This window comes from Meriones unguiculatus, assembly GCF_030254825.1.
Source record: "Meriones unguiculatus strain TT.TT164.6M chromosome X unlocalized genomic scaffold, Bangor_MerUng_6.1 ChrX_unordered_Scaffold_31, whole genome shotgun sequence".
NCBI lineage: Eukaryota > Metazoa > Chordata > Mammalia > Rodentia > Muridae > Meriones > Meriones unguiculatus.
The window spans coordinates 2,212,283-2,226,475 of NW_026843707.1; the positions used below are offsets into that span (position 1 = coordinate 2,212,283).

At 44.5% G+C, this 14,193-nt stretch overlaps 1 pseudogene; it reads right to left on the reverse strand.

The window, feature by feature from the left end:
• Window positions 1-2,462: 2,462 nt before the first annotated feature.
• LOC110541932 (olfactory receptor 4A8-like) lies at window positions 2,463-13,666 on the reverse strand (annotated as a pseudogene).
• Window positions 13,667-14,193: the final 527 nt, after the last annotated feature.

The window sequence follows — 14,193 nt, forward strand, 5'->3', positions numbered from 1 at the left end:
TTTTGTCCTGCTGCAATATGTGCTGGAGTAAATGTAGTACAGAAATTGTAGGAATGGATAAATAATGACTAGTCCAACTTGAGAAATGCACCATGAGAGGGAATCCATTCCTGACACCGAAAAAATGGTCAGGAACCAGAGAGGGGCAGGCAGGAGATGAGGGAGGGAAGGTGGGATTGGGAGGGAATGAGGGAGGGTGCTACAGTTGGGATACAAAGTAAATAAGCTGTAATTAATATAAAAAGTGAAATTTAATTAAAAACAAACATTACTGTAAAAAAAAACAAAGAAAGGGAAAAAGGAAAAGTAAAGAAAAAAAGAAATCAGTGATATTCTGCTATAAACCTAGACTGGAGCATAGCCCAATTGTCATCAGAGAGGCTTCCCCTGGAAGATGATAGGAGCAGATACTGAGATATACATTAGGAAGAGCTCAGGATATCCAGAAAGAAGAAGTGGGGAAAAGGACTGTAGGAGCAATTAAGGTCAAGGATACTACAAGAAAACCCACAGAATCAATTAACTTAAGCTCATAGGGTCTCACAGAGACTGAACTGACAATCAGGGAGCCTGCATGGGTCTCACCAAGGTCATCTGTACATATGTTATGTTTTCATGTGTTAGTGTTCTTGTGGAACACATAACAATGTATTGGGGTTGTATCTGACTCTTGTTTGTTCTTGGTATCCTTTTCCTTCTACTGGGTTGTCTTATCCACTTTTGAGATGAAGAGTTATTTCAACTTACTTTGTCATGTTCCCTTGATATTCCTAAGAAGCTTGCTCTTTTTTGAAGGGAAAGAGGGAATGGTACTGTGAGGATTAGAGAATGGGAAACTGTGGTCAGGATGTCAGGATGTAATATGTGAGAAAAGAAAGGGGGAAAAAAAGAACTGTTGCACCTTAGATCTCTAGCCATGTTCATTCTACACTGCTTCATCTTCTACAAAATATTATCTCAATAACAGACATTAGGAAAGCTGATAATAAAATCATATTTTATCTTGAGTATGAATGATCCTCCACAGCTGTTAACAAGGAAAAAGAACTTCTAAAATTAAGAAAAGCTCTAAATATAAAATTAATTATTTTCAGTTGAAATAAAACATTTACTAAAAATGCTCTTATATTGTACATTTCTTTTATTCATTTCTTTAATAATGTGCTTAAATCTTGAAAACTCTCTGAAAAATAAAAAAATAATAATAATGTGTTCACTACTGAGGGACAAGAAAAATGGGCTCATAATTTGGCATAACATGTTTTTCAAGATAGCTGTTTTGTTATCTAGAAATGTAATCTGTATCTGTATCTTCAACTTGACCACATATAACAAAAAGATTCATATCTTTAGTTAATCACAGTGTAATCTAGCATTAAACTACATGAAATGAAAAACGTATAAACACTGAACCAGGAAGCAGAAAGAATCCCCAAACAAGAAGCAGGTATTAAAATCTGCCATGCAGTGAGTTTCTACATCTACTTAGATCCCCTACTAAGTGGAATCTTTTCGAAGGAAAACTTATGAAAGAAGGGGGATATAGAAGGAACCCATAAGAACATGAGCCCCACAAGGTGATCAACATGGCCAAAAAGCTGGGCCCAGGGAAGACTGCAGATATTGATGCATCAACCAAAGACCATGTATAGAGAAGACGTAGACCCTGCTCAGGTGTAGCACATATACAGATCAGTCTCCGTGTACATTCCCTAGTAAGGGGAGGAGAGACAGTGTCTGACATGAACTTGGTTACCTGCTCCTTTGTCACATATCCCTGGTGGATGAAACTAGCCAGCCCTTAAAGGAAGAGGATCCAGACAGTCTTGGTGGAACCTGATAAGCTAGGGTCAAACAGCAAGGGAAGAGTACTTCCTCTATAAGTGAACTAGGGAAGAGGGAGAGGGAAGGAAGAGTGCAGTAGGGTGAGAACAAGAGGAGATAAGGGAGGGGGCTCCATCCAGAATACAAAGTGAAAAATTGTAAATAATGATGATGATGATGATGATGAACAGTAAAAAAAAAAAAAAAAAAAAAAAAAATCAGCCATGCAGATAAAATAACAAACAATTATATTAGAAAACCTCCTTCCCCCCCAAAAAAAATGTATCTAGAAATTGTTCTCCTTAATTTCTCATGATGATCATGAATTCTGAAATACCAATTAGTTGACTACTTAGGAAAGAATAAACTCATTTTCTATACCCTATGTAAAATAAATTAAAAAATTGCTACAGAATTAGCTTAGTTATTTCACTCTATATTATGTGCAAAAAAATCTTCGTCTTTTATTATTTATCTTCAGGTAATTACCTATAGAATAATTCTAATCTCAATGAAAAATTAATTCTACTCTTCAGTGGTTTTGCATAAAGCAAAGCACACCTAAAGAATTCCCTGGGGATACTGCATCATCCTTTTTTAGTTTATTGAATATTTGTAGCTTTGGAATTATTATGTGTTCAGTAAGAAAACATTCTCAATCTTTCCATAGTTAATATTTTACAGCAAAGTTTTTCCATACAACTTATTATCTGTGATTTTCTCAAAGTATGTATTAAGGTTTTCAACATGGAGGTAATAACTATGTAAACTACAATCAGGGACTTATCAATCGGAAAGTTGGATACACTTCTAATATACATGAAAATGCAGAAAACAAAACATAGGACAACCACTATGATGTGGGAGCTGCAGTTGGACGGGACATTGTGCCTCCTTTCTGTTGGATCAGTAAGCAGTCATCTCTACAGCCAGCCCCAAGGGACCTGACAAACCGGTTATCAGGCATTTGTGAAGCCACCAAGAAGACCAGCCGCTGATCACCTGGAACTACGTGCACATGCCCTGGGTCACCTTATAAGAGAACTCCTGGAGCCCCTCCTCTCTCTCTTTCTCTTCTGCCTTGTCTCTCTGTGACCCCCTTTCCCTTCCCCTAATAAACCTCCCACATGGAACCAGTCTTGTGGTGTGATTTATGAACCTGTCATGTAACATTCACAGCCGCACGATTCCTAACATTGGTGCATCTTGGCCGGGATAGGTTCCCTCCAGTGGGCATACCGAGTGGGGGTGCCGGCACCCTGCCGGGGCTGCTGGAGACCTATTTTGCTCCAAATCCACCCGAGATCTCCACTTTCAGGCTATCAGATCACTACCGAGGCATGCCACACTGGCGGGATTGTTGAGTTTTCCTTTTGGTCAGCATAAACGTTTCTCTGGGCAAGGGAAGAGTGACCGTTGAGAGTCTGGCACTTTCTCACTTCTCTTTGAAGCGGGAAACCCCCAACCATGGTCTTTAATGACTAGAGTTGGTCCCTATTGCTAGACCTCCATCTCTATTAGGGCCTCAGTTTCCCTTGGGAGAGCTTTCTCAGTCACACACGGTCTATTTTCTCTCCCTCTCACTCACTCGCTCGCTCGCTCACTCCTGGGAAGACCCAGCTAGGCAGCCATGTGCTCTCAGCCGTGCCTCCTGGCATTGCGCCCCCGTCCCTGGTCAAATGCTGACGAGCTATTGGATCAGGTAGCACATCCTTCCTTTAGGATGCCTCTGGAAGGTCACAGGCTCCCTCGGCACCCTTGGCTCCCTTGCCTCCCAATGGGGAATGCCCAGGCGTCGTCCGTCCCTCCAATGTCCCCACTGGGATGTCTTCTGGAGAATTTTAAGACTTTATGCTTGGAACCTCAGTTAAAAACTTCCAAACTCATATGCCTCTGTAATAAGAGTTGGCCTACAGACTCTTTAAGTAAGGGTCCAAATTGGCCTGTAATGGCACGTTAAATCCCAATATTTTACGGGATCTTCTTAATTAACTGTCAGCAATCTGGTAAATGGAAGGGGGTACCCTACATTCAAGCTTTCTTTCTTCTCTGCTTTAAACCTCCTCTCTGTTCTTCCTGTTCTCCCACTCAACTCCTCCTAACCATAAAATCTCAACCTGAGGAGTTCTCTACCTTTGACCCAGCAGATGAAGCTCCACCCTGCTGCCCTCAACCTCCAGTTTCTCCGGAATCCTCACAACTTCCAGTACCTTCCCCCTTCCCTTCTACTCCCTCCTCTTTTCCTTTGGTTTCTCCAAAACCCTCACTCCCTTCTCTAGCGGTAGACTATCCTAGTCACCTCACTCTGGCACCAACTTTCACCCCAACTATGAGCCCACCCACAACCCGTTCATGCTCTATAACAAATCTGATACTTCTACTCAACATAAGCCAGTCTCTATCTTTCCCTTGAGGGAAGTAGCAGGTATAGACAGCTTAATTAGGGTGCATGTTCCCTTCTCATTAACTGAACTTTCTCAAGTAGAAAAGAGATTAGGGTCCTATACCTCTAATCCTTCTACCTTCATTAAGGAATTTCAATATCTCACTCAATCTTATAGTCTCACCTTCCATGATATTTACATGATCCATACCAATAACCTATTACCTGAGGAATGCAGGTGAGTTTGGGAACAGGCTAGAATGCATGCAGATGAGGTTCAACAAACGAATACTTCACACCCTGTTGGAGCTGAGGCGATACCCGACCAGGATCCACAGTGGAATTACAATACTCCAGGAGGCATTTTAGCCAGAGATCAGTTTGCAACCTGCCTTCTGGCTGGTCTCCTCAAGGTTGCCCTTAAGCCAGTTAATTATGAAAAGCTCCAGGGGGGTCATTCAGGACAAAAATAAAAACCCATCTCAATTCCTGCCCTCTTACAACACACTAATATAGACCCCAAAAGTACAGAGGGCAGACAATTCCTGATGACCTATTTCTTCTCCCAAAGTTACCCCAACATCAGGGCTAAGCTTAAATCCTTGGAGAAGGGACCTCTGACTCCACAGGCAGAAGTCTTAGCACTGGCCTTTAAGGTGTTCCACGGGAGAGATGAAAAAGCTTGCAGACAAAAATACCAAATGCTGGCCCAGGCCATCTGACCAGCCTCGGCCACTACCCAGGCTCCCTTGCCTTCTAAGGCATGAAGACTATCAGATCCCTGTTTCAAATGTGGTCAAACGAGTCATTGGGTCCGGAGTTGTCCCATGCTGAAACCACCATGCCCCTGCCTCAAATGTGGTCAGAAGGATCACTGGGCCAGGGGTTGCCCTAATCCCTGAAAGCACCGGGGCCATGTCCAAAATGCCACCAAGAGGGATATTAAGGTGTTGATTGCCATCGTTTCTCCAATGATATGGGGGCATCACTCCCAGATCGCTCTCTGGCCGATATCCTAGGCCTGGCTACTGATGACTGAAGGGGCCCAGGTTCCCTTGACCCAACCCCTGTCATCACTAACAGGGAGCCACAGGTAATTATCATGATATCAGGGCGAGCCATCTCCTTCCTTGTGTATACCAGAGCCACCTACTCAGTCCTAATGGAGTACTGGGGACCAACCTCTCCTTGTAGTTCCTCTATTGGCGGGGTAGGGGAACAGCCTTGCCAGCCTTGCCAGACTCCACCACTTAATTGTATTTTTAGGGGAGTTTCCTTGATTCATTCCTTTTTAGTAATGCCAGCTTGTCCAGTTCCCTTAATGGGAAGGGATTTTTTAGCCAAAGTAGGAGCCTCTATTTCCTTTACTCCACTCATCTGCTTGATCCCAAGTTCACCAGCGCCCTCTCTCTTCCTCCTCCTAGCCGCCGTTTCTACCAGTTCTAACATGTCGCTTCCCTCACCAGCCTCTCAAGTGGACCTGCAAGTCTAGGATATCCAAAACCCCTCTGTGGCTTGGCACCATTCCCCTGTAGTCATTCAACTATAGGACCCCACCCAGTATATTGTTCAAGCTCAATAACCTCTTCCTCTTAAGATTCTTAGGGGACTTAAGCCTATTATCTCTGACCTTCTAAGAAAAAATCCTCTCTGCCCCACTTCCTCTCCTTTTAACACCTCCATCCTCGAGGTTAAAAAGTCCAATGGAACATAACGCCTGGTTCAAGATCTCCGGCTACTAAATTCTGCAGTCGTTCCTCTCCACCCTGTTGTAGCTAACCCTTATACCCTCCTCTCCACTATCCCCTCAGGCATGTCCCATTTCTCCGTTCTGGATCTCAAGGATGCATTTTTCTCTATTCCTTTAGACACCCAGTCACAAAATATCTTTGCCTTCACCTGGACTGACCCTGACACCCTGGTCTCTACTCAGCTTACCTGGACTGTTTTACCCCAGGGATTCCGGGACAGCCCACATCTTTTTGGCCAGGCCCTAGCCTCTGATCTACTCTCCTTATCTCTCCCTAAATCTAAACTTATACAGTATGTACATGACCTTCTCCTCTGCAGCCCATCCCTACAAGTTAGCCAAACTAACACTTCTGCTCTTCTAAATTTCCTATCCAGCAGGGGCTATCGGGTCTCACCCTCTAAGGTCCAGTTATCCACTTCTGAGGTCACTTACCTGGGACTAACAATAACCCCAACCCACAAGGGCATCACCCTATACAGAAAAGACCTAATACGGTCTCTTCTCTCTAATAAAGAAGAAATCCTATCATTTCTGGGAATGGCCGGTTTCTTACAGTCCTGGGTCCCCTCCTTTTCCCTTCCTGCCCATCCCTTATATGAGGCAGCCTTAGGCCCTTTGCATGAACCCCTTCTAAAACCTGTTACTACGCACTTTTGTAGGTTCCAACAGGCTCTTCTTGAGGCCCCGGCCTTACATCTTCCAGACCTAACCTGTCCCTTCTCCCTCTATGTAACAGAAAAAGAGGGATATACCCTTAGATCCTTGGGCCACCAACTGGGACCCTCCTTTGTACCTGTAGCGTATCTATCAAAAATTAGATCTGACAATCCAGGGATGGGCACCCTGTATTTATGCCCTAGCGGCTGCAGAGCTCCTTATTCGAGAGTCAAAAAAACTGACTTTCGGGTCACCTATTACTGTCTTCTCTTCTCACAATCTGTCTCACCTTTTAGCATACAAAGGCTTACAAACTTTAACTCCTTCCAGGGTCCTTTCCCTCCAGGTGGTACTAATAGAAGACTCTACCCTCACTTTCCAACCACACCCAACTCTTAATATTTCAAGCCTTTTTCCTCGACCTAACTCTGACTATTCCCCATCTCACCCTTGCACTGAAACTTTAGAGGAACTATTGCCCTACCCCTCACACATGCAGGAGGGCACATTGCCTCAGGCTACCTATACCTGGTACACAGATGGCAGCTCCTTTATACACGAGAGAGCTCAAAAAGCAGGTTATGCCATAGTGTCAGATCCTGAGGTGGTTGAGGCGCAAACCCTCTCTGCACACACCACAATCAACAGGCCAAACTAATAGCTCTTACTGCAGCTTTCCAATTACTCCTGGGACAATCCCTTAATATCTATACAGACTCTAAATATGCTTTTCATATTCTTCTCTCCAATGCTTCCATCTGGAGAGAGCGTGGGTAGCTTACAACAAAGAGGGGATAAGTAACCAATGCAAGCCAAATTATGGCCATACTAGAAGCCTCCCACCTTCCCACAGCCATTGGAATAGTGCTCAGCTGGTCTCTCCGGACAGATGATTCCATAGTTTCCAAAGGGAATAGCCGGCCTGACGAGGCAGCTAAGGCTGTGGCCCTAAAAGGCCTAGATTCCTCTTTATCTACACCAGCTCTTTCGTCCTAACAGTCAAGCTTTCTCTAACTTCATTAGGGCTCACCTGCAGCCTACCTCTGAGAACTTGCGCTTCCTAAAGACTGCTTCTTGTAAGATCTGCCAGACCTCAGATCCTAACTCAGGATATCGTAGCCCCCATTTCCCTACCCAACAGGCTAGAGGCTCTCTCCCTGGGACTGACTGGCAACTTGATTTTACCCACATGCCAGCAGTCAAACGTGTCCAGTACCTCCTGGTCTTGGTGGACACATTCTCGGGATGGGTGGAGGCTTTCCCCACTACTAACAAAAGAGCTCAGAGAGTTTCTGATCTCCTTTTCAGTGAGATTATCCCACATTTTGGAGTTCCTACCTCCCTTCAGTCAGATAGTGGCCCTGAATTCACTTCTCAGATTTCCCAAACCTTATCTAAAGCCCTTAACATTCCTTGGTATTTTCATATCCCATACCGTCCCCAGTCTTCAGGAAAGATAGAATGAACTAATCAATCCCTAAAGAACACAAGAGCTTCACCTTGATTGGTTAAAACTCCCATTGGCTCTTTTCATGCTGCGAGCTCTCCCCCCAAAAAACTCTATTTCACCTTTTGAGCTCATGTATGGGAGACTGGTCCTAACTCCTGGTCTTTCAGCTAAATCCTCTCCTCTCCCTGACCACCTACTTACTCCCTTACTCTGTCATCTCCATTCCCTTCTATGGGTCTTTACTGACCACTATTTACCATGACCACACACTAACTCCTGTCCATCTCCTATTAACATGGGGGACCAGGTCTTTCCCCTCCAAATCAAAGTTCCCCAACTCTTTCTCCTAATTGTCAGGGCCCTTTCAAGGTGATTCTTGTGACCTCCACAGCCGCTAAACTTCAGGGCTTTCCTCAATGGATTCATCTATCCCACCTTAAGCCTTTCACCCCCTCTGCTCAAGATAATTCCTGTCCTACATATCAACTCCAACAGGACCTTGCTCCTTCAAGCTCCAAAAGATTCCAAGATCAACCACCCTGTCTCCAGTTCCAGAAGAATGAGGCCTCACCACAGAAGTGGTGTTCAACCCTACTGGATTGGATATGTATTTTTCCTCTTCTCCCTCTTGCATATTTATGTTAAAGGTAATCCCTACGTATGGAGATTTGAGGTTCAAGAAACCATCATTGATAATAAACAACCTCTCGAAATAGGGTCGGCAAATTGTTCTATGGGAGGCTGTCAGAAGCCAATTGAAATAGCTATCACCCCCATTTCTATCCCTCTGCTCTATTTGATATAATTTTTGTCTGCTTTCTCTTTGATCAAACAAAGGATTATTGCAAAAAAATGGCCAGACAGGTATGGAGGCTGCCCATACTGGTCTTGCCAAATCCACTCACCAGCACAGAAGAAGCTCCTTCACCTGTATAAAAAGACCCTCTACTTATACATCCAAGACCCGTGGGATGTCAAATGGGAAGCAGGCATCTTTGGAAAACTCTACCGCCTCTACACACCTGATCTACCGATAAGTACTATCCATATCCAGAGAAAATATGTCCCAATTACCCAAAATCTGGGAATTGGAGAAGTAGAAAAAATAAACACTCCTCTAAGGTCATTACCTCTCTAACATCCCCTTTGATGAATAACACAAACCTGTCATTTCATCTTCTACTTCAGATTCTGACCTCGGCCTACAAGCTCCTCAATGTGACCCAACCGTGCCATTTTAAAACTTGCTGGCTGTGTGTACCACAGGGGACCAATTCAGAGGTACTGCTGACAGCCTCTGCAGTGACTCTGTCAAGTAACATCACTTCATTATTTACTAACTGCCCTGACTCTGATGTTGCCACAACCCCCTACCTTTTTCATATCAACATCTTTGGCATGGAAAGCTGTTTCAAGGCATGTGGAACACACTCTGTAGGAATGCTAAGTTCCTTAGACTGTAATAAAACTATAATCCTTGAAACCTCATCTCAACCCCAATGCCCTACTGCTAATAATATCTCTATTATTTGTGGCACTCAGCTCTACCATCATCTGCTTGCTCGTTGGTCAGGAGTTTGCACTTTGGTACTCCTCTTTCCTGAGCTGGGGGTGACATACGAAAGAGAGCCCCTACCAATCCCGGTTGTGGACTCAAAAGCCACCCAGCAGAAGAAGAGGGCAATTCAAATCCTACCCCTGCTGGCTGCTGCAGGAATCACGGCAGCCCTAGGGACCAGAACAGCAGGACTAGCCACCTCACTAACTTTGTATTATCAGCTTTCTTCCCAGTTCATCCAGGACCTTCAAAAATTGGCTCAGACAATACTAATCCTCCAAGGACAGATTGACTTGCTGGCAGCAGTAGTAATTCAAAACCGATGTGGATTGCATCTCCTCACAGCTAAAGAAGGTAGCCTTTGCCTCTTCCTTCTGGAAGAATGTGGTTTTTATGTCAACCAGTCGGGTATAGTAAAGGATAAGATCCAACAACTCCAGACAGATTTACAAAAACGAAAGGAAAAGCTGGAGGCCTCTAGCTCTTGGGCCTTTCAGAATCCTATATGGAAATGGATTCATCCCCTTGTCTCACCTCTCATGCTAGTCTTTCTGCTTTTGCTTTTTGCACCTTGCTTAATTAACTTCCTCTCTACATTCTTCCAACAACAAATGCAAAAAGCCTCTAACTAAACCATTATCAGTTACTCCTACAGGATTATCAACCTCTGCCTACAGAGCCAAATGACTATGACAACGATGGGTGGGGAGCAGCTGTACCCCAAGAAGGATAATGCCCCTAATCAGCAGGAAGTAGCTTGAAGAGCAAAAGTCGTCCGTGTGCCCTTCCCCCGCCGCCATCATCCCTTCCTGACTCCTCACTTTATTTTTTTTATTTTTTTTATTTTTTTATTTTTTCAATGCAGTTTATTCAGGAACCTTGAACAATCCTCGGACCCTGGGGAAAGCCAGCCCACAGCTTAAATAGCCTCTGGGTAGCCAACCCAGGCGTGCCACGGGGGCAATGCAGATAGGTCCACATACATGGAAGCAAGCCAGATCCTCAGCCTTAGCCAAATGTGGAGTTGTTTGTGACCGAGAGCACTCACCATCGGGAAGGTAGAAGGCAGAAACCAGCTCCATCTTTAAGGCATAGCATTCCGCAGCTCTCTACGGTTCCCCGTTTTTGTTTTAGACGCATCAGGCAAGAGTAGAGGTCTGATCTCTGATATTAGAAATAAAGTGGGACTTTGTACCGATGTTCATTTAGGTGTCATCCACCCAAAGAGCATCAGACCCCTCTGATACCTTTTTCTCAGAGGCGGGACCTGGGGCATCAACCCGCATGCATCCAGACATGCTCTTCTCTGGGTCCAAAGCGGCTGACCCTGAGTGCAGTGCTTAGCCTCGCATCCTGAGCGTAACATTTTAGCTTTTTATGGTATCCAAACATGCTTGGAGAGAATGTCCTGCTTCAATGGCTGTAAAGGCCTGAATGATCATGGCTGCATCACACTGTTGTGAGACTCTAATCTTGCATATATACCACAGGCAAACCAAGGAGACCAACACCAGAAGGCCTGCTAACGCTCCCATGCCCTCCCATTCCTTCAGATGATTCATGGCTGCAGCAATCCATGATGATAATCCTGTGGCTAGTCCTGCATCCACTCTGGTAGAATTTATTGTGACAATGGCCACTCTCAGCTGCTCCATCGTAGTATCGAATTCTCCAGTCCAATTACCTAAAATATAGCTCAACAATTGTTTAGACAGATTTGCAGCACAGGAAAAATTCTCATGTTATATGCTAGTGACTCAAAGTCCAGCATATTTTCATTGACAGCCAAGTTGAGCGATTTGCCATAGGGTATCAATTTGCTCCTGCACGAGGTCAATCCTCTGATTGAACGCCATCAAGCTTCCTTTTAGTTGAGCATTAATTCCTTTATGTACAAGTAAGGCATGAGCTACATTGGCTAAATGATTGTTCAGGGTCTGAGCAGTCTACCACAGAGGGCCTCTGAAAGCCTCTGCCCTTCAGACTATCAAAGCAGATGCTGAGCCTGATGGGCAACTGTTGGGCAGAGTGAATGGAATTATAGGTAAGAACTGGAAATAGTAAGAGCTGGAGAGGACAGGGTCTCCACAAGGAGAGCAACAGAACAAGAAAATTTGAACACAGGGAACTTCCCAGAGACTCATACTCCAACCAAGGACTATTCATGGAGATAACCCAGAACCCCTGCACAGATGTAGCCCAGGGCAGTTCAGAGTCCAATTGGGTTACATAGTAATGTGAAGAGGGACTGCCTCTGACATAATCTGATTGGCCTGCTCTTTGATCACCTCCCTCTGGGGGGGGGGGGGAGCAGCCTTACCAGGCCATAGTAGAGGACAATGCAGCCACTTTTGATGTGAACTGACAGACTAAGATCAGAAAGGAGAGGAGAATCTCCCCTATTAGTGGACTTGGGGAGTGGCATGCAAGCAGAGGGAGGAGGGAGGGTGGGATTGGGAGGGGAGGAGGGAGGGGCTTATGGGGGGATGCAGAATGAATAAAGTGTAATTGATGAAAAATTTTTAAAAAAGGGAAAAAATAATTTAAGAACCTTAAATGACTTTCAAAAGTGGAGGAAAACATGGAGTTAGTCAATTGGCATGGAGCATGTCTCGCCCCTGGGGGCAATGGTCTCCTGAACCTACTCAGACCTCGGACACCACCACTGCTAGTTCTAGAACTGACGCAGGATGTTCCAACGAGGGGGTTAAGGCTTCTCATAATATTTCCTATAAGCCCACACCTGTTTGTCTATATCCCCCATTTTTATTCATTATTAGCCAGATAGAGCCAAGTAATTGTGGTAATGATACTTGCTTTTTTGCCCAATGCTGGAATGCTAGTAAATTTAGGTATGCCCTGGTTACTCGCATGCCTCACTGCGTGCCTGTGCCCGTTGATGCCCCTCACGCTATGACTCTCTTCAGACAGAAAAGGGATCTTGGAACTACAGCCACCATTGTTACTACCATCTCATTGGCAGCTGTTGGAGCTACCACCGGGGCATTAGCCATGACTCCTCACTTTTTAACAAAACAAAAAAGGAGAAATGTTGGGATCAGTAAGGAGGCATCTCTATGGCCATCCCCAAGGGACCTGACAAACTGGTTATCAGGCATTTGTGAAGCCACCAAGAAGACCACCCGCTGATCACCTGGAACTACCTGCGCATGCCCTGGGTCACCTTATAAGAGAACTCCTGGAGCCCCTCCTCTCTCTCTTTCTCTTCTGCCTTGTCTCTCTGCCACCCCCTTTACCTTCCCCTAATAAACCTCCCACGTGGAACCAGTCTCGTGGTGTGATTTGTGAACCTGTCATATAACCTTCACAGCTGCATGATTCCTAACACTTTCCTCACTATGAGTCTTAAAAGAGTTTAGAATTATCCCATAGGAGACTAGGAGAAGGATAGAGAAGATCATACAAATTGCTCCACCACTGGAAACCACAGTGAAGCCAATTAAGTAAGTGTCAGTACACGCTAAGCCCAGTAATGAGTACAAGTTACAGATAAAGTGATCAATAATATTGGGGCCAGAAAAGGGGACTTTGTAAACAAAGATAACTTAAACCAAGGTTTTGCTGGGCAAAACCTCCAGCACAGGCTACCACCAACAGGAGAATACAAACCTGGCTATTCATGATAGACATAAAATGCACAGGTTTACAGATAGCTACTTAGTAACCAGAAGCCACAAATACCAGAAAGAAGACCACAGCACCAACAAATAAGTTCACTACAAATAACTGGCCTATGCAAGCTGAAACTGAAATTGTTCTTCTGTTGCAAATTAAGTCCATAAGCAACATGGGTGAGAAGGCAGTGGAACAAATAGCATCTGTGAGTGACAAACAGGCAGAGAAGAAGTACACTGAGGAGACCAGGGAAGGACTGGCAATCACTGTCACCACAATTAGCAGGTTTCCCACCATTGTTACAATGTAGATAAGTAAAAACATGACAAAAAATGCTTTTCTCCCAGCAGGATTCTGAATGAGACCAAATAGGACAAATTCTGTCACATTGTTTCTCTTTTCCATTTAATCCGTCCCAATCAATCCAGAGTAGATTCAGAGTCAAGTACTCAAGATAACACCTGCCATGAAATTGTAAACATGGCCAAGAATTATTTTATCATGAACAACATCTTCATTCTTAGTTTTTAATTTTAATTTTATTTTATTTTTAATTACACTTTATTTATTTTGTATCCCCCCTCTAGTTCCCTCCCTCCTCCCCTCCCAATCCCTCCCTTCCTCCCCCTTCAACACACATACCCCTCCCCAAGTCCACTGGTAGGGGAGGATTTATTTTTCTTCCTTTTGATCCTAGTCTGTTAAGTCTCATCAGGAGTGGCTGCATTGTCTTCCTCTGTGGCCCGGTAAGGCTGCTCCCCACTCAAGGGGAGGTGCTCAAAGAGCAGGCCAATCAGTTCATGTCAGAAGCAGTCCCTCTTCCCATTACTATGGAACCCACTTGGACACTGAACTGTCATAGGCTACATCTGTGCAGGGGTTCTTGGTTATCTCCATGCATGGTACTTGGTTGGAGTATAGATTTAAATCCC